Raw genomic sequence first — 25119 nt, 5'->3', positions numbered from 1 at the left:
AAATGCCTAGTCTGGTTCCTGATGGCCAACATGTACCTATATACATCCTGGGGAGGTTCACTGGGAGATTGCTCACAGCCTTCCTTGACCAGACTCAGAGGTCCTCTGACTTGGTGTCCATTAAAAAGCTCAAAGGGACTGAACCATAGAGATTTCTGTGGCACCTCACGGTATGCAAACAACAGGCATGGTAAAAGGACGTTCCACTTATGCCTCATAGGTTCCTCAAGACCTAGAATCATGCCTTTTAGGGTTCAGGAGAAAATTCCCATCAGTGCTTATCCCACCACGGGGGCTGTCACTGTCCTCAGAGGTATGGCTTCCGGGTACCGGGTGGCATTGTCCAGCAAGACCACCAAGACCAGGATGAACCTGTTGCCCATGGCTGTCCTGGGGTCCAGTGGCCCCACAATATCTATTCCCACCTGCTCAAAGGGGGTACTGACTAGGCCTGGGCGGTAAATTCCTTTCTGTTTGTGGAATTTGTGTAATTCCGCGTTCCAGGGAGAACGCAAAATTCTGCGTTCCGCGACGTTGCAAAATGTTTTGCTTGTTTGAGAAGCACGCAAGCAGCAACTGCAAACAGTAAAAAAGCATCACAAACAAGCAATTCCGCAGAGATTTGTGTAACGCAATTACGCAAATTCCGCCCATCCCTAGTACTGACCAAAGGGAATGGCTGGAGAGGAGCCTTCTTCTTCCTCCTGTGGTAGCAAGCCTCAGCCAGGCCTACTAGTGCAAGGGATTCACCCTTCTCTGCTTAGAGTCCTTAGACCAATAATAAGAATTTGGCACAGAAACTGGAATAGAAAAGACATAGTATATTAAACCTCATGAGGTGGAACTACATTCACACAACACCCTTCGGTAGAGTATGAGGTAGCACACTGACTACAAGGAGCTTGGTCCTTTTATACCCACACAGGGGCCGAAATGAAGGCGGTACAAGGCACAGAGTGTTGGTTTCAAATACATATAAGGTCATACAGAGAGTGTGCTAGCAACAAGTGGGAAGGGCTGACAGTTAGCTAATTCTGGAGGACACATTTTGACAGTTGCAAGTTGGAGAAAGCTGCATGCTCAACTGAGCATGTGCAAAGTAGAAGAGGATAAATATATCTTGTCTCTAGGCAGATTTCAAGAACAGTTAACAGGAAGGTAGGACAGAGCACATGGCAAACAAATTGGCCGACAGAAAAACAAAATGGATCCCGTAAAACGGACAAGATCGTCTCTAAATACAAGATGTCTTCTGCTAATGCTTAACCTAATCATTGCTAAATTACCACAGATGACCCTTTCAGCATTTGCTGAAAACATTTGTCTATCTGGGGTAATCTAGATCTGCATCCTGTATATTAATGTTCATCATTTCAGTAACTTAACTATTTAACATTTGTTGTTCTTTTGCAATATTTCTTTTGGCCGGTGTACAAGCAGTGAGGCACATGGAACAAATCATGGGACCACATTGTATACAAGTACGGCATGTAAATAGTATCACCAGTAGTATACACAGAATAGTCAGTAGTTTCCAGCCCCAAGTAACAAAAAGTGTCCATATCCGGGTTGAAAATGTCCATGTACCAGTCTCTGGGTCAATGTCTGCAGCAATCTTATGCAGCTTAGAGATTGCGTCATAAACTGAAGGTGAGTGGTTAGGTATAAAAACACAGCAACTGCTACCGATGACACGGCATGACCTCCTCGATCAGCCAAAATCACGTCGAGCACCATCCTATTTTGGAGTGCTACAATTCTTGCAATTTGCAGCTCTTCTGTAATGTTCCCAAGTGCCATAGCTGTCTGATTGGTGACAGCTTCCACTACATGAGTCAATCGTCTGATCTTTCTGCTATTCAATGCAGCATCCACAAGGAAAAACAAACCCAAATTGAAATCGACATATTGTTGCAGAGTGGTGTCTGTCTGGTCAATCTCATCAGTACTTGTTGTCCGTTTATATCTATTCTTAGACATATACAACTTCAGGTTAAGATGATATGATGCAGATGCTAAAAACACAGGGGGTAACAAAAATGATATGTAGCATACCCCGACCATCCAACAGGTAATTGATAATATCCTTTATTACCGCACACAAAATAGGTGTTATGCCACGAGGTGAAACTACTGTTATTCATAACATCAATATTCAGTATAGTAATACATTCACTTCAAACTACGGGTATTCTCCCAACACTGCCAATACATAAATCTGCTTTTGCTCTTGTTACAGATATCACAAAAAGTCCATTATGTTTAATAGTCCTCACATTTGTGAAGGCATATGGTGTTGAAATATTGTCCGGTTGGTATTCATCCCATTCCCATTTAGTCCCTTTAGCTTGAGGATAACCATTTTCATCTTGGTAACATTCTTTATTTAATTTAAAAATGATTCCACCTACTGAAGGCTTTCCATATGGGAAAACGATAGAGGAATAAAAGGTGTTCCTCATTTCTTCTGGGGTGCAGGTATCATCCCACATACCCAACAATTGGTAGTATTTGTAGCATTATGATAATGATGCAACATCTGAATTAATCTGTTATTCAGATAGGACTGTCGATGTTTCTGCTCATGCTAAGGAAGAGTGTAATAGTAGTGTTCCAGTGGAGCTGGACTAGTTGCAACAAAAAGCTGTCGAGCAGGAACTGCTTTCTCAATGAACTAAGTGGTTATTGCCAAAACCACCAGGGCAACAACAAACCCTACAGCACAAATAATCCTCTTGTTATTCATTTCAATGACAGCGATGATCAATATTTCTAAGAACCTGTTGAAAACAATTGTTGGAGCTCTTCTCCATTGGGTAGCCGTTGATTTCTTCACCACGGGCCAAGACGGGTGTCACTACACTAATGCAAGGCTGATTGCCTCATTGGCTCTCCGTTTCAAAAACCCAGGGCGGTAGCTCAACCAGTCTCGTTCAAAACTGCAGATTCTTTTCTCGGTCTCAAATTGTATCGCGATGCTCATAAATTGTGTGGTCCGGGAAGACTTCCATAGACTCGTCAGATGAGATAGCTTGACCTTTCTCTGTCTCCAGAATTTCTCGATGGTCGGTCAGCGCAGCAGGTTCCACCAAGGTGGGCGATACACGCTTGCAACGTGTGGTGTGGAACAAATTCTTTTTGTTTGTCACTCGAACTGCTGTCCTTGTAGCCAACAGCACCTGCTCCGGATATGTCGAAGACCTTGACCATTACATGGTCACCAGGGCGGAGATCATGTGCCTCACCTGTAGCTCTATCAGGAAGAGCTTCTCGAACCTGTTGATGAATAGAGGTCAAACTGTCAGTTAACTGTGCCAAATAATCATTCAACAGAACACAAGGTACATCATGTATGGGGCGTGGCTTAGGAACTCCCAAAATATTCATTGGTCTTCCAAATACCACCTCATACGGTGTAAGACCTGATCGTGAGTGTGGTACCGATCTTATGGATAACAGTGCCAAAGGCAGTGCATCTGGCCACTTTAGGGACGTGGAAGCCAGTATTTTTGCCAGCTTCAATTTTAAGGTAGCATTATACCTTTCCACCAATCCCGCTGATGGTGGGTGGAAGACTGTATGGAATTTCTGTTTGATCCCTAACCCTTTCAGGACATACTCAACAACTTGCCCAATAAAATGAGGTCCGTTGTCACTCCACAAAATTTTACAAACACCATACCTAGGAAGGAATTCCTTCAGAAACACCTTTGCTGTAGTGAGAGCAGTATTATCCTTCGTAAGGTATGCCTCTACTCATTTACTGAAGGCACATACCACCACTAGGACATATTTTAGATTATTGCAGTTTTCAAGTTAGATGTAATCCATCTGCAAAACTTCAAAAGGTGCGGTTGGTGTAGCAAACCCTGCTGTACGAGTTTGTGTCCCTTTTCCAGGATTGTACTGCCAACAGATCAAACAGGACTGTACTATTCTTTTAGCCATGCTGGCAATTTCAGGATGCTCCCAGACTTGTGTAAGCAATTTAGTTATTGCTAGAGCTCCAACTTGAGCCATCCCATGTGCCATTTGAACCATAGGTTGTAAATAGGCTGCAGGCAATTTCCATGTATTCATTTCTTTGTTACGCCAACAACCCTCATCATCTAACATTCCTTCTTTGGACCACTGCTCATTTTCCTCCTCAGAGGCAGATCTCTGTATATCCAATACTTCCTCTCTAGCATCATGCCAACGCTCAGCTTGTGATTTTACTATGTACATAGATGTAGTGCTTCGCTGTATTGCAGTTTCACGAGCTACACGATCTGCAAAGGCATTTCCTTGTCCTATTTGATCAGTGATCTTCTTGTGCGCGCTACACTTCATAATGGCAACTTTCTTCAGATATGTAAGTGCAGTCAAGAGATTATGTACTAATTCTCCGTGCATTATCTGCATCCCGTGGGATGTAAGAAAGCCTCTTTCCTTCCAGAGTAGTCCAAAATCATGAACCACTCCAAAAGCATGGCGGCTATCCATGTAGATGTTCACACATAAATCAGTACTAAGCTCACACGCTCATGTCAAAGCTATTAGTTCAGCTGCTTGAGCTGACTTCTGAGGTATGCGAGCTGTTTCCACTATTTTTTCAAGTGTGGTGATTGCATATGCAGCTGAGGTTGAGGCATCTGGTAACTTCAAACAGGACCCATCAACCCACAGCTCCCAATCTACATCTGGAAGGGGCGTACCTTGCAAATCGATGCAACTCTTTGTCTGTTTCTCAGTAAGGAATATACAATCGTGAGGATCCTTTGATTGAGACTGAGTCGCAGGATATGGCAACAAAGTGGCTGGGTTTAGTGTTGCATACCTCTTCAATGTAATATGAGGTGCTAACAGTGTCAATTCATATCCTGTCAGGCGAGCACTAGTTAAATGCTGTGTCTTGGTCTGATTCAAAAGGGCATCTACTGCATGGGGTACTAGCACAAACAGTTTGTGTGACAAAACTATCCCTTCGCTCTGACGTATGGACACAGCTGTCATTGCAACTGAATGAAAACATCCAGGCAACGCACGAGCAACAGGATCAAGCACTGCAGAAAAATATGCACAGGGACGCTGCTTGTCACCGTGTGTCTGTACTAAAACTGACAATGCACATCCATCTTTCTCGTGTACATAGAGTGTAAAGGCCTTCGTGTAATATGGTGTGCCTAACACTGGTGCTGAGCAAAGAGCTTGTCTTAACTGATGCCTAACACTGGTGCTGAGCAAAGAGCTTGTCTTAACTGATGAAACAGGGGTGCCAATACAGATATGAATAATTTTAATAAACCAATGTCCATCCAAATCCAGAAAAGAAATTCAAGAATGGGAATTTGCTACTCAACAGCCTTTTATTCAAAAAAAGTTTTCAAAAGATGTGTTTCAAGGTTCAATTCATAGTACAAAATGGGATATTTAGACAAACACGTGGGACGTAGAAGTATTAACCATGCATTCAATCATTCATTCAAAATTACAAGCATATCACAAACAACCATATTAAATTCACACACTCTATAAGGGAAAGAAATGTGAAATTTTATGAACACAATAAAACAACAACAAGCTTGTTGTTGTTTTATTGTGTTCATCGTATCGTGGCCCTGAAATATTTGAGCATGTCAAGACCCACAATGTTGTCTCGTGTATTTGGAGAAAGCAAACATGGACATGGAGCAGTAAACTTATCAACATGGAGTGCAAGTGGTTGTGACAATGGGCTAAGGGAGGATGTTCCATCGAAACCTATTGATGTAATAGTTAAGCCAGACAGGGGAGCCCTTGAAATCAAGTGTTTAGACAAGGCGCCATGAGTAGATCCTGATTCAACCAGAAACTGATCAGTAGAATCCAAAACATGTGCTGTAACATAGGGACCCCTCTGATCTACTGGAACTTCAACTGATTCCTTACCCCATCCTAGGTAACCTATGCATAAGCGGAATCTTGCAAATCAGACGGTTCATAGTCAGACATTCGATATTGGTTCTGTCTGTCAAAAGTATTAGACCCCTCTTGTCCACGTGTATTAACATCAAACCTAGCACGATCATTTGTGTTTCCTCTAGACCCTGAATATCCTGAACGATTTCTCATTTGTCCCCGACCACGTGAACCCTGCTGAGCACGCAGTACTGGACAGTCAGAAAGCCAATGTCTACATTTCTTGCAATGTGCACACTGATCAACAGACAAATTTGGACGAGTATAGGGAGGAAAGGACGAACCATGAGATCCACGTCCACCTCTATCATTACCTCTAAAAGGTGGGCCATAAGCCTGAGCCATCATTACCTTTGTTTTTAACTCTTTAGTTTTTTTTCATCCTCCTTACTTTTAGCTTCTAATTATTGTCGTTCATAATACTGAGCCATAGTTAAGAGAGAAATTGTTGTTGTTTTATTGTGTTCATAAAATTTCACATTTCTTTCCCTTATAGAGTGTGTGAATTTAATATGGTTGTTTGTGATATGCTTTTAATTTTGAATGAATGATTGAATGCATGGTTAATACTTCTACGTCCCACGTGTTTGTCTAAATACCCCATTTTGTACTATGAATTGAACTTTGAAATACATCTTTTAGATTTTTTTTTTTGAATAAAAGGCTATTGAGTAGCAAATTCCCATTCTTGAATTTCTTTTCTGGATTTGGATGGACATTGGTTTATTAAAATTATTCATATCAGTATTGGCACCCCTGTTTTGTTAGATAACTTTCCGGCTCAGCCTTACTGATTAGAGCCAGCCCTCATTTGTTCCTTGTTGTTAACTGATGAAAAGCATTTTGACATTCATCTGTCCAAGGAAGAGGACGAGGAAGAGTGCTAGCAAAGGTTTAACAATGTGTGAAAAACCCAATATCCATTGCCTACAAAATGAAGTCAAACCAATAAATGCACGGACATCTTTCTGCGTGGAAGGTACTGGAGTGTCTAGAATTGCATGAATGCGATCTGGTGTCAGTGCAGGTTGCTCTTTAGACAGAAGATCACGTAAATAGGTTACCTTTGGTCTATAATATTGCAATTTCTTCCGTGATACTTTACGGTTGTGTGTAGTAAGAAAAGAAAGTAAGGACAAAGTACATTTTTCACACTGCTCAGGTGTATCAGCTGCCAACAAGATGTCATCGACATATTGTATGAGAGACACTCCTTCAGGCAAAATAAAGGAATCGAGTTGTCTTTTGAAGGCTTGACTATAGATAGTCGGACTCTCAGTGAACCCTTGAGGAACTCTACAAAATCTGTATGTTCTATTATTTAAAGTGAACCCGAACCAATATCGGCTCTCAGGATGAATAGGAATCGAGAAGGAAGCGTTCTTCAAATCCACTACTACTGAAAATGTAGTTGCTGTTGGAGGGACCATGGTAAGCAGTGTCGTTATGTCAGACACTAAAGGGTACTGTGGTACTACAATCTTGTTGACTTCTCTCAAATCGATTATAAATCTAAGTGTCAGCATCTTTTTTCAAAATGGGAAGAATCGGACTATTGCAAATATTATAAGGAACTTCTTCCACAACCCCCACCTTAATCAAATACTGTAAAGTACATGTAAGTGCTTCTTCTCCTTCTCGAGAAATTTTATACTGAGGCAATCTCGGCAGTACAGCACCCTCCTTGACACTAATATGTACTGGTGGAATAACCATTTGTCCTACATCAGTGTCTGAAGTAGCCCACAAAGTACTAGGTATTGTGGAGTAGTGTGGCTCACTGGTTAGAGGCGGCAGGCCTGAGAGCAGAAGTCAGCCTGGGACCAGGGTTCAGTTCCCGACGCGGCAGGGTCGTGGACCTTGGTCAGCGGACTCGATAATTCTCGCTTCGGTGCTTACTCTAATCAGGGGTTCCACTCGGCAACTCTGGGCATTAGCTTGCCTAATCTCCACAACGGCCCCACCAATTCCGGGGATGCCTGGCTCCACCTTGGGGACTCCCAGCAAGGGACCATCCCACAGGGAAAGCCAGGACGGGTTCCCCAGAGTTATACAGCGCCGGGACGCCCCGTTGCTGGGGCAGCTGTGCGCTTTACAAGTATACTACATTTTTACATTTTTTACTAGGGAGTGAAGCTAGGGCAATGTCCTCTTTAACAATACAGGATCTCTCAAGCATGGGGTGGTTGTCATTTAATATAACCCGTACTCCTTCCGGAGAACATCGTATCGTGGCCCTGAAATATTTGAGCATGTCAAGACCCACGATGTTGTCTCGTGTATTTGGAGAAAGCAAACATGGACATGGAGCAGTAAACTTATCAACATGGAGTGCAAGTGGTTGTGACAATGGGCTAAGGGAGGATGTTCCTTCGAAACCTATTGATGTAATAGTTAAGCCAGACAGGGGAGCCCTTGGAATCAAGTGTTTAGACAAGGCGCCATGAGTAGCTCCTGATTCAACCAGAAACTGATCAGTAGAATCCAAAACATGTCCTGTAACATAGGGACCCCTGTGATCTACTGGAACTTCAACTGATTCCTTACCCCATCCTAGGCAATCCTATGCATAAGTAGAATCTTGCAAATCAGACGGTTCATAGTCGGACATTCGATATTGGTTCCGTCTGTCAAAAGTATTAGACCCCTCTTGTCCACGTGTATTAACATCAAACCTAGCACGATCATTTGTGTTTCCTCTAGGCCCTGAATATCCTGAACGATTTCTCATTTGTCCCCGACCACGTGAACCCTGCTGAGCACGCAGTACTGGACAGTCAGAAAGCCAATGTCTACATTTCTTGCAATGCGCACACTGAAAAACAGACAAATTCGGACGAGTATAGGGAGGAAAGGACGAACCATGAGATCCACGTCCACCTCTATCATTACCTCTAAAAGGTGGGCCATAAGCCTGAGCCATCATTACCTTTGTTTTTAACTCTTTAGTTTTTTTTCATCCTCCTTACTTTTAGCTTCTAATTCTTGTCGTTCATAATACTGAGCCATAGTTAAGAGAGAAACCGGAGAGGAGGTGGTCCATGAACTTTCACTCGCCTTTAGGCAACTAGCTATTTCTGGCAAAAGGTTTGTGACATATTTATCGACAAACAGATGACTACCAGTGTCATCTGCCAATGACTGACCACTAAAATCGTGGAATGCTTCTTCAAAGCGTGTGAAGAAGTCTGAAACGGATTCCTCTATCTTTTGCTTACAAGACGCTAACATAGTCCAATCTATCTTTTTAGGGGGAATAATCGTCTTTAATTTAACCAACATAGCTGCTGGAAGATCTAAAATTTGCTGACACAGTTTTTGTGCAGGTTCTCTATCTTTATCTAATTGTTCTATATCTGTCCACAATGCCTCAAATGCCACACGATCATCAACTTTGCGCACAGTTCTCCACATATCAGGTGGTAATATTATTCCAAAAAACAAATCAGTGTCAGACAAGGTCATAATACAAGAACTAATGGCACCCTCAATTTCTTCATAAAACACTGTCGGATTCTTTTCCGGGTCAGGCAATGCATTTTTAAGAGCCATGACATCTGCTCTATTCCAAGGAGTGTAAACCCAATTATAAATAAAGTACCCTTTCGCGTCGACAGAAATCTTATCTTTACTTGTACCTGTTACTTTAGGAGGAACATATAAAGGTACGGCTACCCGTGTGGGTTTCACATTTACAACATTCTTATCTGTTTCGAGCGTCGGAGCTCGTGCCATGTTGATTTGAGATGTTTGTGCAGCTGCGTCTGCTGCCTTTTTCTCCTCCCGCAAACGGACTGCTTCATCACGTAGTTTAACCAAGCGTCTGATCGTGTCAGCCACCTGGGAGAAGACAAAAGAACCTTCACGTAATTGCTTACAATCAGCTGCTATATCATCTGGCTCTACTTCCCCCGAATATTTCCTAAATCGCTCAAGAACCTCTGCAGCAAATATCTTGGTGAAATATTTTTGTTCCCTTTCCGATCAATTCTTAATAGTATCTAGAATTTCAGAAGCAGTATTAGTACTACGATTGGCTTTATGCGCTGCAGATCTAATCTGAGAGGAACGTTCGGTATTTAACATTGAGCGAGTGTCTCTGGCTTTATCCTGCTCCGTAGGAGAGTCCTCATCTGACTCATCAGGAGCAGAGGGAAAAGTATACGGAGGTGGACAACGATCTAATAAGAGAGAATCATCTTGGGGTTTATTAAGAAAAGGATAAAGAGGCCTACGAATAGCGTATTGGCCATTTGCCTGTAACTGATGCTCCCTATCTTCCCTTTCTTTAATTTCTTTATTTTTTATTTCTAATGCTTTCGCATGCACACTTTTACGCTGTTCTTTTTCAATCAAGGCCTGTTCACGCTTCATTCGCTCATGCACTTCCTTCTCTCACATTCACACACAGTCAAGCATATCTTGCCTAGCCTATCGCTTGAACATCCGTTGCTCCACATACTGAATCTTTCGCAAATCAAACGCCCCATGCATAGGCCAACGCAACTCAGGATCCTTGTGGGTGTGTTTATTCCACAATGTGCTGTACATTATGGACGAAATACCATACTTAATATACATGTCCCTATTAGGCGTCCCTTAAGGGGGGGCCGGTTGTGCTTCATCGAGGTTTGAAGTGGTACCGCTACAAAAGCAACACATCCTAAGAAGTGTGCTGGAAACAGGCATGCCACAAATAGTGCAAAATATGCAGTATTAGAACAAATAGCGCTTAAGGTACTCTTTGTACATTGCGCTGTTCAAACAATTTTAAATAGAGATAAAAATCTCCTCATTACCTGCCTATATGTGTTGCAGCACATATATATATATTCACTGAAAAAACCATAGGTTATAGACCATATATAGTTAGGAATTTGCATTTACAAAACCTTGAAAATTCACTGAAAAAACCATAGGTTATAGACCATATATAGTTAGGAATTAGCATTTAAAAAACCTTATTTTACTCACACAAAACCATTGAAATTCCATATATAGTTAGTTGCACTAACTATATATTGCGCACCCGCAATCCACTGCTGATGATGTCACATATTACATCATTCATGACATGGTCAGTGACATCACTGATGACAACATCCAGTGACTATGTTTCTGTAAAGTTAAAATATGTCTTACATATTGAAGAATGAGTGGATGTATAAGTGTCTGGACGAAGGATTTAGTAGGTGCATGACTGAATGTATGAGTGAGTGATTAAATGTGTCTCACTGAGTGCATGGGTTAGTGACTAAACTGTCTTAATTTGTGCATCATTATGTCTGTTGTTCTGTAAACTGCTGCATGTGTTGATCAGTAGCTATATGAGTAACTATATGGGTTATTGATTGATTGCCCAAGTATTTGCATGGGAGACTGAGTGTGTGTGTGGCTGGATGGGAGGTGTGTGACTCTGTACAGATCAATGTGTACTTGTATCAATGATTGTATAAGAGAGTAAGTATGTGTTAGTATATGGTTGAAAACGTAAGGTGCTCTATGTTTAACTGTATAGAGTAGAAAATGGAAGTGTGATTGATTCTTTACAGGACTGACTAGGTGTGTGAGTAACTCCATGGATGAGTGGCAGAGTGTGAGTGTCTGTATAGGTGTATGAGTGCATATGATTGTGTTGTAAACATGAGTGATTGTATGTATGAATGATTGTATGGGTGAATGAGTGAATGTGTGTGTAGACGTAGGAATCAGTGAGTACGTATGTAGTAACTAGTATTGGTGTGTCAATGGTTTCAAAAATTATACTCTGTTTTTAACACTGGGTGAAACAGAGGTTATATTAAAATGTGAGGAGATGCATTGTATTGTCACATGAATGATATCATCAGTGATGTGGTCATTGATGTCAAATGAGATGTCATCAGTGATGTCATTTGAGATGTCATCAGTGATGTCATCAGTGATGTCACTGACCATGTCATGAATGATGTAATATGTGACATCATCAGCAGTGGATTGCGGGTGCGCAATATATAGTTAGTGCAACTAACTATATATGGAATTTCAATGGTTTTGTGTGAGTAAAATAAGGTTTTTTAAATGCTAATTCCTAACTATATATGGTCTATAACCTATGGTTTTTTCAGTGAATTTTCAAGGTTTTGTAAATGCAAATTCCTAACTATATATGGTCTATAACCTATGGTTTTTTCAGTGAATTTCAATGGTTTTTTAATAGCAAATATCATAAGCTGTCGAATGTCAAGTACGTGGTAAGAATTTTTTTTTTCGTGTTTATGCACACTGATCTGCTTTGATTGCTGCCCCCCACCCCTCATTTCTATTAGGAGTACTCTCTCTTTGCAGATAGTGAAGGGTAGTTAACGCAGCCCTTTCCCCCTTTGTAATCCGTCGTGCCTGCTTCTCTCTCCATTTGATTGATTGTTCTCTTTGGTTCATTCTCTATTTACAAACAAGCACAGAGTCGCAATACTCTGTTTAGTCTTTGCAGATAGCGAAAAATCGTGTAAAAAAACAAAAGGAATCGAGCAAAATCAGTAGGCCACTAATGGGATCTCTTTTTGACCTCGCTAAAATAGAAACATTAGGAACAACCTGTTGAAAATAGCAATGCGTATGTACATAAGCGGCGTTCATTTGTGTTCACAGTACCCCTTGTTGATTGTTTCAATCGAGCATTGAATTGTTCGATGTTAATTCTCTTAAGGATCTTCTCTACCTGCAAACGAGGAAGAATAGGAATATTCTCTCTCCCTTTGCAGATAGTGAAGGGTAGGTAACGCAAGCCTTTAACACGTCGTACCTATTTCATTCCTCATTGATTGATTGATTGTCCGAACATTGACTGTTTGGGAATTAGTTCTTTTTGGAGGTATTCCCTGTTTGCAAATAAACGTAGGAAAATCTTTGCAAGTAGTGAAAGGGTACGTAATGCGGACCTTTCTCCCCCGTTGTAATCTATCATGCCTATCCCCACTGATTGATGCACCTGTTTCACCCGGACCATTTACTAGACATACGTCATCTGGCCCGACCAGAGAGCACCCCTAGTGAAAAGGACATATGCAATAATAACGAAGTGATCACTGTATCCTGTTAACAGAAACTTTAGCATGAAACAACCTGGAAAGAAAAGAATAGGAAAACGAAAATCAGTAGGCCACTGATGAACATGAACTTTTATTAAACAACGAACAAAGAAACGATAACATAACGTAATGATAAAACCTATTAATGTCCTAGAAACAAGAAAACGTTAAAATATGCCAGTGGTGAGAGACCAGAAAAACAGTAAGAGAAACCAAATCACCCCTCGCTGTCCCACCGCCTGCCACGCCAAAAAAATCGATAGACTAGGGAAAATGCAAGTCAGTAGAACATCCGCCCCCACTCTGGAAACTTCCAAGGTGGGGCAGGGTTCCGGCTACGCCCAGCCGGGAGCAGCCCATATAAGGCAGGTCCTGCTGCCACGCCTCGGCCAGGAGATCCTAACGTAGGGTGTAGCCGGAGGAGAGGCCGAGACCAACGGGACCCGGCCAGGGGATTGCCTTTACAACGCTGAACAGTTGCAGGGGGGGGGGAATGTCTCCTCGACCCTCCCCTCTCTCTCCCAGTCCGGCCGCGGTGGCCCTTGAGAGTTGCAGGTAGTCCCGCCACATGCTCTTCCGGTCCGGCCACCAACGGTCGGGGGGCCGAGGCCGACGGAATCCGGCTGCAGCCGATAAACCAAGAAACCCGTTCATGGGGCCAGAGCCAGGGGCGTCCGGCCGACATCCACCGGAAGCCCGGCCCGAAGACGGACGGGACACTTCTTTCTTTTATAATGGCTGCGACAACACTGGGGGGGGATGTCTTGCACATGCCTCCGACCCCCCCCTCGTCCTCATCGCCTGGTCCGGCCATAACAAATCTCAAGCGAGACGCCGTGGGGTGCACTGGGAGGGAGAGACGGTGCGAACAGGCCTCTCCCGCCTCCCCAGTGGAGGCTTCCCAGCTGCACCCTCAGCGGTCCAGGCGCCCGGAAAAGAGTTCTTCCACTGTGGCCATGCTGCAACGTCTCGCCCGGCAGGGTGGAGCCCGTCCGTTCATTTGACCCCGCGATCGCCAGTAGCTACCGAACTCTCAAAATGGCGGTCGACCTGGCAAGAGCGGGCCCAGCATAAAGAAATGGCCCGGTCACTGGTTGACTCCACCACCGTAGTCCTCCACGACCTTGAAGATTCTAGAGGAGCCGCGGGAGTCTCCCACCCCCGATGGGGAATGACTGCCATGATCACCCGTGGAGTGACAAAACTGTATCCGCGGGACGTCGGCGCCAGCCTCACTTTGAATTACTAGAATCCTGCAGACCTCACTTCCGGTGAAAGCACAGTGTGACCCGGTAGGAAAAATTGTTGCACCCCCTCCCCTTTTTGACTGATAGTTCAAACCACCGATCCTTTCCTTTGCCCTTTTAACGGAACTTTGGACTGCCTCCCCCTCTTTTACATTTTCTAGAGAAAACAAAACATTAACCACTACATTAGCATAGCAGTTGACACCAGAACTGTTTTCAAATTGAAAACCAACAACATCTTCAACAGAATCCTTTTTGTTTCTGCTGTGACCCTGCTCCAGCACAGGCATTGTCCCCAGCAGTAATTCTGCAATGCCGGTAAGAATAGCTGTGGTGCCTACTGGACTCACTCACCCCCGCGGCGCCCCACGCCGTTATTTGCTGGGCGGCAACTTGCTAGACATCACCTTCGTGACATCCAGATTTCAGCGCGTTCTGCTGCCTTGGAACTATTCGCACAACAGACCGCTACTGACAAGAATATTTCATTATTGGTGCTGTCAATTTCAATAAATCTATTACTGTTTTTGTTTTGTTGTATATATTTATATGTTATTAAAGTTTTATATTCCTACTACTTTGTTGGAGTGCTATATATTTTTTATGTGACACATAATTGTAAAAACTTTGATGTACAAAGAGTCATTCCTGGAATCTTCCGCTTCAGGCTCGGTCCCCTCCCCAATCACAATACAGGATGGTTTTCAGATAGTAGGAACACGTGTGGTGTGACGGATCTCATCGGGTGTGGGCCTTGATCTACTATAACTCCTTTGAAGAGGGGTGATTCTTTACAGCTGGGGCCATAAACTACATCTGCAGGGCTAGCTGATAGCCTGGACAATCGGACACAGAGGAAGAGGAGTGTCACAGGGTGCGGTAGTGAATAGGGCGAAAGGGAGGTGTCGGGCGGGCACAGTGTGATTCTCAGGGAAGAGCAGCGCAGATGGGGGGAGGTTTATTGCCCATGCATAAGACAGAGAGCGGGGGTGACCAGTGCCTGGGGAAGATGCTTGCGAGGGTGAGGAGCCATGCTACGAATCGACAGCGTGCAGAGAGTGGGTCTGGTCAAGACATCTAAAATGGCTGCCGTGCACGACAAAAGTGTGGCATTTCAAAAAAGGCAAGATGGCGCAGACAATGTTTTTCAACACTTCCTCATTTCCTTCGAATCGAACGTTAACAGACGTTGGGGCATATTACCAAAGTTAAGCGATATTTATCGCTAACGATGCTTACCAACCAATTTTTTACCACTAAGCATCGTCAGAAATTATCGAAGATAAACCTTACTATTATCAAGGTTTATCGCAAATGCGATAATAAACGGCCGCAATGCATGAATATCGCTAAAAACTCAGCGATATTCATGCATTACCGAGCTAATACTCTTAGCCATGTTATCCACCTCCCATTGGATAACATGGCTAAGAACTGCTCAGGGCAGGTGTTACTTTTTGGAGATATTCGCGCTTAGCGCGAATATCTCCAAAAGTTGGTAATAGGAGATAGATATCTTGCATGTTGTAATGCAAGTTATTGTGGTATATGGAACTCATACCATAATCTCTCAGGAAAGCAGAAACTGATCCTTTTGGGACCGCCTAAAAAGGCCTAGGGGGTGAGGAGTACTCTACTTTGCCCCCTTTTCACGTTCCGAACTATTTTATTTTACTCTCTTCTGTAATTACACAAAATACCAGCGATAAGATGCATCGGAGACACACAGTGAGAGAAAGGAGGCCGGAGATGAAGAAGACATGTCAAATACACATTGGAGATAATATAGTGGCAGAAGGGAAGTAAATATGAGTAAACTTACCATGTAACATAAAAATGTTGCACTCTATACTATAAGTCTCATTTTATACTACAATCACTTCGCTACAACCTCATAAATTAAAAATAAAAATAAATAATGTCTCAAACAATTTTTGATTTCTAAATATAAATTTATTCTTCAAAATTTTCTAAATTTGAAACAACTAGTAACATGTCCTCATCAGTAATTTCCTCTTCAATCATCTCATCTGGAATCTCCTCATTAAAAGTCTGCAATGATGATTCTTGTAACTCTATGGTCTCCAAACACTCGATAAATTCGCCATCAAGAGATTGATCAAAAAAATCATTCAAGTCATCTCCTCCTTCTGACAATATTTCATTATTGGTGCTGTCCATTTCAATCAATGTAGTGGAATCATTCAAGTCATCTCCTCGTGACAATATTTCATTATTGGTGCTCTCAATTTCAATCAATGTAGTGGAATCATTCAAGTCATCTCCTCCTTGTGACAATATTTCATTATTGGTCCTGTCCATTTCAATCAATCTAATGGAATCATACAAGCCATCTCCTCCTTGTGACAATATTTCATTATTGGTGCTCTCAATTTCAATCAATGTAGTGGAATCATTCAAGTCATCTCCTTGTGACAATATTTCATTCTTGGTGCTGTCCATTTCAATCAATCTAATGGAATCATACAAGTCATGTCCTCCTTGTGACAATATTTCATTATTGGTGCTCTCAATTTCAATCAATGTAGTGGACAATTCAAAAGAAATTGCCACGGTCTCTTCATTGTGAGCCATTTTATTTTGAAATTGCTTGCTGTAAATTGCAGAAAAAAATAATCACTTTCATTTATCGTTTTTAGTAATACATAATATAAAACTAACTTCATCAACTATTTAGTATAACAGAAGGACTGCAAATAAATAACAGAAAACATTTTTCAAATTATCTTCAAGTGTACAACATAGTTCCCCTTACAAATTAACAACTCACCTTTTTAAAAGTAGCAGAAGTGTTAGTACTGTGTAAATCAAACACCAGAAATTCACCACCAAAAATTCCTCACAAATGTACCTCAGACAGTAGTATCACAAAATGGCTGTGGTTTCCTCTCATTTGACATATATACATAACCAATTAACTTTCATCACACACAAATACAAAACCAAAGTAACATTTTAATTGGTTCTAAATTTCAACACTTTCAAATGTGTTTTCCCCATGCAATTTTCCATAGGACATTTACATACGTCTACAGCCTGAATGGCTGAACGGAATTACACCAAACTTGGCAAAATGGTACATCAAACCTAAGAGGTCAGGAAGGATCTACTATGACCCCTTATGGTCATTTCCCCCTTCGCTTTGGCCTCCTCTTGTCTCTCAATCCTACCGAGAGACAAGATGGCGGCCGCTACGGACTGTTTGGAATGTTGACAGACGCCGGAGAACCAATCAGCTTCGCAAAGCTCCGTAACGCGAAAAGTACGCGAAGCGGAGCGCTGTTACAGATATATATCTTTTTTTGAACGTTAATTTCTCAAAATCCACTGGAGCACATATATTGAGACCTAGCAAAGGCACATCGGGCTACCAGTCCCTAATATTTTGCCAAGTTTCGTGCAAATCCATTCAGGTGTTCGATTATTATTATTATTATTTTTTTTTGCCCCGCGGGGCCCTTTTAAAACCTCCACATCAAACCTAGGGGGTCAGCGAGGATCTACTATTCCCCCTTATGGTCATTTGCCCCTTCGCTTTGGCCTCCTCTTGTCTCTCGATCCTACCGAGAGACAAGATGGCGGCCGCTACGGACTGTTTGGAATGTTGACAGACGCCGGAGAACCAATCAGCTTCGCTTCACAAAGCTCCGTTGCGCGAAAAGTACGCGTCCTAGGACGCTGCCCGGTCCGCTGTTACAGATATATATCTTTTTTTAAACGTTAATTTCTCAAAATCCACTGGAGCACATATATTGAGACCTACAAAAGGCACATCGGGCTACCAGTCCCTACAATTTTGCCAAGTTTCGTGCAAATCCATTCAGCCGTTCGGGCTAAAAGTGAGGCCAACCGCCCTATGGAAAACTCAATGTTAAAAACACGTTTTGGGACCCCCCTTTTTTCTCGGCCCCCCCTTGACGAACCCCCCCCAAATTTTCAAGGGCTGCTCAGAAACAAAATGTGCCATTTTCCTGAAAATTTCAGCCAATTCCGTCCACAAACGCCAAAGTTATTAGACATAGAATTTTCAAAAAACCCATAGAGAAAAAATCCTAACTATATATACCTACTGGCGACCGCCAGTAGGTAATATATATACATATATAGAACAAAATTCACTATTTGGCCAATTTCATAAACAAATGCCACAGTAAGTGTTTCTAAACTACCTTACCAGTCAAAGGCGTCAAAACCTACAGCAAGTGCCGCAAAACGGCTCTTACCAATCAAATGGTGTCCAGGTTCCTTTTTTTTTTTTTATTAAGAATCAGGTGTATACAATCAAGAATTAAAACATTAGGAGCAGATATTACATCAAAGCACAAACAGTTTGTCTTAAAAGAGAAAGCACAGTTATCTCAATTCATCATAAACGCCACCAAATACAGCATTACTACACATTTATAACAGTTAAAATTAATAATTCAGAGCCTACATTCTAGCCGTCCTCCACCTTTTTAAGGGGGCCCAGATATTTTCACCCAATTTCCTCATATTCCTACCCCGACGGGAGTATAGAGAAGCTTCCATATTTTGTATACCAAGCAATCGTGATAGCCACATCTGGAATGTAGGCGCCTTCAAATCCTTCCAACAGGCAGCTAGGAGAATTTTAAAAACTGATATACCAATAAATATAAATGCTTCCTCCTCTTGTTTTAAACTTATTTTAAAATCAATCCCAAATATATTCAGGGTAGGGGATAGGGTGATTTTAATCCCTAGCAATCCCTCCCAAAATTTTTCAATCTCTCGTTCATAGCACTACATTCGGCAAACATATGAACTAAGTTTGCTGGCCCACAGGAGCATCTCGGGCACTTATCATCCTCTCTCTTCCCCCATTCAAATAACTTGGCCGGAGTAAAATAAATCTTATATAATGTTTTGTAATGTTGTGCCCTGAGATTTGAGGATCGAAACAGATTGTTAGCCGTCTGCAGTGTTCTATCAAGCTCCACATCCGGATCCCCCAGAGTATGAGCCCAGTAGGTTTCTATCTTTTCCATATCATCTTGGAGTGAGTCAGAAAGAACGTCATAAACCTTGCCGATCCTAGTCCCCCCCCAAAAAAGATAGTCAAAAATGTTTACTCTGCTCCTGGTTTAATCCGGGGTCTAATAGACATTAGGGTATGAAAAATGTGCATATATTTAAATCTGTGCTTAGCCTCTAATCCAAATTTCTGTTGAAGCTCAGAAAACCCCATTGGTACCACGTCTACTCATAAATCACCAATCCTACTAATACCTTGCTCCTCCAAGTATAACCACCCTCCATCAGAGCTCAGCTGGGGGAAGAGTCTTGAATTCCAGAGGGGAGTATACCAATTAATTTTAGGAATGCCTAATACCTTTTTCACCAGTTTCCAGACCGCCCAGGCACTATCCAAGACCTTATATCTTTTTTTATTATAATACTGAGGATCTGTATTACGGAGGAGGTGGCCGACTACTTCTTTCCCCAATAGTAATTCATAAATAGACGGGGGATAGGTACTTACAGAGTGGGGATTGGCCGAGCTAGTTGTTATACCCAGGAGTGTTGCCATTTGGCTAAATAAAGATGCTATGAAGTATAACCTGATATTAGGGGCCCCTAAGCCTCCTCTATCTTGGGGCAGAGCCAGGAATTTTAGAGATCTTCTTATCTTGCCGTACCCCCAAATAAAGTTGCTAAATGCCGCTTCAATAGAATCCAGCACCCTCTCCCCCGGTAAGAGTGGGATTGATCGAAATAAGCACAACAGTTTCGGTAGCATGTTCATTTTTAGAACATTAATTCTCCCTATAAGGGACAAATGGATAACATCGATCCTTTTTAACTCCAATATAATTGATTCAACCAATGGATCATAATTATCTTTAATTATGGAGTCCATTGAGGCACTAATGTTAACCCCCCCCCGATGTATTGCTGAATCTTTGTACCTGTTATCCTGCTTCACGATATTATTTGAGCACACTATCAAGGTCTTATTTTCATTAAGCTGGTACCCAGAGCAGCGGCCGAATTCTAATGTAATATCCTTCAGGGCAGCCATAGCTGTCACCAGGTCCGATGTTAAGACTGCCAAATCATCAGCATAGGCGAGCAATTTAGTTTCATATCCATTATGTACCACTGCCCTAATATCCCTGCATCCCAGGATCCTTGTTACCAACGGGTCAATATAAAGGGCAAAGAGGATTGGGGAGCAGGGGCATCCCTGATGGGTCCCGCGTGAGATATAGATGATATCCGATGATCCACCCATGAGTAAGCATGGGCGCAAAATCCGTTTCGCTCGCGGATTTTTCGGATTTTCGGTAAATCCGCGAACTCTCGCGGATGTGGCGAAAATCCGCAAATCCGCGCGCGGCGGGAAGGATTACTTTTTGTGGATGCTGCTGGAGATTTGGCTTTGAGGCCTTTTGGATTACTTTTTGATTAGAAATTTGATTTACAAGTAAGTTGATAAGTTGATGTTGTTTGTTTGTGGTGATTTTTGTGTGTGTTTTTCGACTTTTTGGGGTGGGTTTGGGGGCTGGCTATGTGTGGGAGGCCATTTTGAGGCATGGTCCTGCAGGTCCTGGCCATGTGGATGGGGTCAATCGGCCATTTTGAAGTCAGGCAGTGTGTTTTGTGCCCTATGCCCACCCAGTCTGCTCTGATTGCTTTCATTATGCCCAGGGGGCCTCGAACTCCCGCGGATTACCCGAAAATCGGATTTTTAAATTTTTTTTTGCCTGTGTTCGCACTGCTCGCGTCCCGCGCAGCAACAATCTCGCACTCGCGAAATTGTAAAAATTACAATTCTGCACATGAATTGAAAACTACCAGGCTTAGTTATGGGTGCATGCATGATACAACTGTTTTCTTTAATTTTAACATTATTCTGGCCAGGGCATGGATGGCATTGGATTGTTGTGATTTTTATGTGTTTTACGACTTTTTGGGGTGGTGTTGGTGGCTTGCTATGTGGGTGGGGGCCAGTTTATTGCCTGGTCCCGTGTGGGTGGGGGTCTAGGGGCCATTTTTAAGCCAGTTTGTGTGCTTTGTGCCATAGGCCTGCACCCAGTGTGCTGTGATTTTATCATGCCCAGGGGGCCCAGAATCCGTCTGTTCGCGGATTTTGCTGGTTATTCGCCACGTTCGCGTCGTGAAGCAACAATCTCGCACTCGCGAAATTGCAAAAATTGCAATTTCGCACCAGAAAACCACCAGCAGGCAGCATAAACCTTCTGAAACTTGATGGATGGCATTGGATTGTGGTGATTTGATTGGTGTTGTGTTTTTTGACTTTTTGGAGTAGGGGTTGGGGGCTGGCTATGTTGGTGGGGGCCATTTTGAGGCATGGTCCTGGCCATGTGGATGGGGGTCAAGCGGCCATTTTGAAGGCAGGCAGTGAGCTTTGTGCCATAGGCCTGCACCCATTTTGCCTTGCTTTTACCCATTGTGCCCAGGGGGAGTCAGTGGTACATGAAACTACAACCCTCTGTGTGTGTGCTATCTTGGATCAATGTTAAATTCCTGTTTCCCAAAAATTTAGCAATTCCTAATTTTGAAATTTCCATATTGTGTGGTGTGCACGTGTGTATTCATAAATGCCTACTTGCAAACTATTTATTGAAGCGCTACATATGCAACATATATTTACTGATGTTCCTCTGTCTTCGTTTGCTTTTAGGTGCACAAAGTCAATAACTCCGCATCATCGTTGAGCATGAGTGCCAGGAAGAAGTCCTGCTGCGGCCTGCTGTTCCGACATCTGAAGAAGATGGCTCCAAAAAGAGGTGCCCATAGCTCCTCTTGCAAGAAAGATGTCTCTACTAAGGAGAAGAAGAAGCAAGTGGCACCACTTACCAAGGAGACTGGTGGCTCGACCACTAAGTTTTTGTGGAAAAAACAAAAGTCCACCATGAGTGCTGCACAGGTAGCCTGTTTAGTGGTTGAATCACCAACGACCAGTGATGTTGGCTCATCGCAAGAAAGTAGCAGCACACCATCAACACAGGTTGTAACTCATCTCACAAGTACTATTCAACAACCAAAGCCGCAACAACAACTGCATGGGCTACTAGTACAAGCACAAGTACATGCGCAAGGAGCTATCCGAGAAGGAGCTGTCCGAGAAGGAGCTGTCCGAGAAGGAGCTGTCCGAGAAGGAGAAGGTCGAGAAGGAGCTGGTCGAGAAGGAGAAGGTCGAGAAGGAGAAGGTCGAGAAGGAGCTGGTCGAGAAGGAGAAGGTCGAGAAGGAGCTGGTCGAGAAGGAGAAGGTCGAGAAGGTCGAGAAGGAGAAGTTCGAGAAAGAGAAGGCCGAGAAGTAGAAGGCTGAGAAGGAGAAGGCCGAGAAGGAGAAGGCCGAGAAGGAGAAGGCCAAGAAGGAGAGGTCCATGGAGAGTTGCAAGTAGAGGTCAGTGAAGAGGCCCATGTAGCGGCGCATGGAGCGGTGCAAGTGCCCACAATGGTTCTTCTTCCAGGAGTAGGGGCACAGGAGGAAATTGACTTTGGAGCCGGGGTATCATGTCAGGAAGACGAAGGCACTCCTCCTGATGATTAATTTTCTCCCAGCTCCCCAGCAAGGAAAAGATCAAGGAGTGTGTGTAGTTCCTCTTCAAGCCCCGCTCCATCAGATTATCTGGATCTAGATTGGCAACCATCTCCGACGTCTGAGGGAGGCACACCACTCGCTGCGAAAGGTATCAAAAGTTAAAAGGAAGGGCCCCGGAAAGCTCATACTTATGGATCCGAACGCCGGACTTGATGAAGTGGTTCATTCTGATGTTGATGAACAGGATGACAGCAATGACCTAGTCATCACACACGTCATTCCAGCCACACCGGCCATGCAGCAGACAGACATTTATACCCTATCCGGACGTCATGCTGAGCGTGACCCTGGCGACGTGGCACTGGTAGCACCACCAACGCAGTCAAGTAGTACAACAAGTTCAACAAAACCTACAGCTCCCATATTTTCTCCCCAGAGGGGGACTCCATCCAGCTCGACTCCCTCAAGTAGGGTTGCTGCAATAATTGCACAACCCAGTAGATGTCTGCAAGGCTCATCCACCCCTGCTTCATCTGGCATTGGCAGTATCATCTCGTGCGGCAAAACCAGAAGTTTCCAGTCCCCAGTTTGGAACTTTTTTAGTGTCCATGAAAAATATGATAACATAGCCGTTTGTGGCATTTGTAAGACTAGAGTTAGCCGTGGTAAGACTGGTATCAACTATGGAACCGGAGGCCAGATAGGTCATCTTCAAAGAAGGCACGCTGTTGTATGGTTTGCACACCTAGCAAACATCAAGGGAAAGCAATCCCAAAGGGCAAGTGGCCAAAATATACCCATACTAGGTGTTTCATCTGAAGATGACGGGGAGGTAGAAGAAGCGTCAGACATTTGTCCGGTTGCACCCAGTACCCCTGGCAGCACCACACCCTCTGGAACACATAGGAGGCACACTGAGAGTCTGGGAGACACACCAATGCGGAAAATGTCAACACTGAGCACAAGTGGGTCGAAGAAGGCATCAGCATCATCCAGTAAATTTGTCCAGCGCACCATTTCAGCCATGTTCTCCTCAGATGCGCAATTTCAACGCAACCACCCAATTGTACGCCTGTATAACACTAAGCTGGCTAAAATGCTAGCGGTGGACCTTCTCCCTTTTTCGTTTGTCGAAGGTGTGGGTTTTCTTGAACTCGTGGCAACACTGGCCCCTAAATGGAAGGTTCCTAGCCGGTTCTATTTTGCCAGGGTTGCTGTTCCAGCACTACATAAAGAGGTGCTTGAGTTGGTTGGGGCAGCTTTGCAGAAGAGTGCTGTTCACACTATACACCTGACAACAGACATGTGGACCAGTTGCCAAGCCCTTGATTACATGTGCATCACTGCACACTGGGTCTCTTTTTCAGGGGTTGCAAAACAGATAAATGCAGGTGGTGACTTGGCCGAGATTTTTAAGGGTGCTCGTAAGCATGCAACATTAGCCATGTTTGGCATGGAGAAAAGTCATACTGCAGCCAACATTTTGGATGACTTTAACAAAAAGGTCTCGCAATGGCTGCCCCCAAGAAATTGCAAGGTTGGTTATGTTTCTACTGATAATGGCAGCAATGTAGTTAAGGCCATGGAGAACGGTTACTATTTCAGAGTGCCGTGTTTGGCGCATTGTATGAACCTTGTCGTGCAAAAGTTCTTGAAAAAGGAACTTGCAGTCGACAAAATACTGACCATCTGCAGAAGAAAATGCACCCATTTCAACCATTCTTTTAAGGCCCGGAAGGAGCTGAGGCGCCAGCAAAATGTACGTAGAATGCCAGTGAAAGCACTTATCCAGGAGGTGGCAACACGTTGGAACTCAACCTTCTACATGCTTGAGCGTCTGCATGAGCTGTTTCCAGTAGTCAATGAGTATTTCTACAACCTGGGTGGCGATACGACAGAAATGATGCTAGCGGTGGAGCAATGGCAGCTAGTTAAAAGCCTGACAGACATGCCTCGTCCTTTTGAGGTCTTCACGCGTGACGTCAGCAGGGAGGACTGTTCTTTGAGCAAAGCTATCCCATTGTTGCTGAAGCTCAAGCACCAAGTCAAGGTGGTGTCTTCAGAATTAAAAGATGCTGGAAAGAATGAAGCATATGAGTTGGCGCAGAGATTATTACAACGCCTAGTTAGCAATAAACGGCTTGTAAATATCAAGAAACAACAGCACTACATTTGTGCTACTATTCTGGATCCAGGTTACAAAAAGCCATTGTTTGGCAAAGTAATAATTCCTTTTGAGACATCAGATGTTACAGAGTACAAAGGTTGGCTAGCTCAGTCAGCCATTCGTTTTGAAAGAGAGCGGAAG

This window comes from Lissotriton helveticus, chromosome 3_1, assembly GCF_964261635.1.
Source record: "Lissotriton helveticus chromosome 3_1, aLisHel1.1, whole genome shotgun sequence".
NCBI lineage: Eukaryota > Metazoa > Chordata > Amphibia > Caudata > Salamandridae > Lissotriton > Lissotriton helveticus.
Note: the sequence above shows the minus strand (reverse complement) of the source record.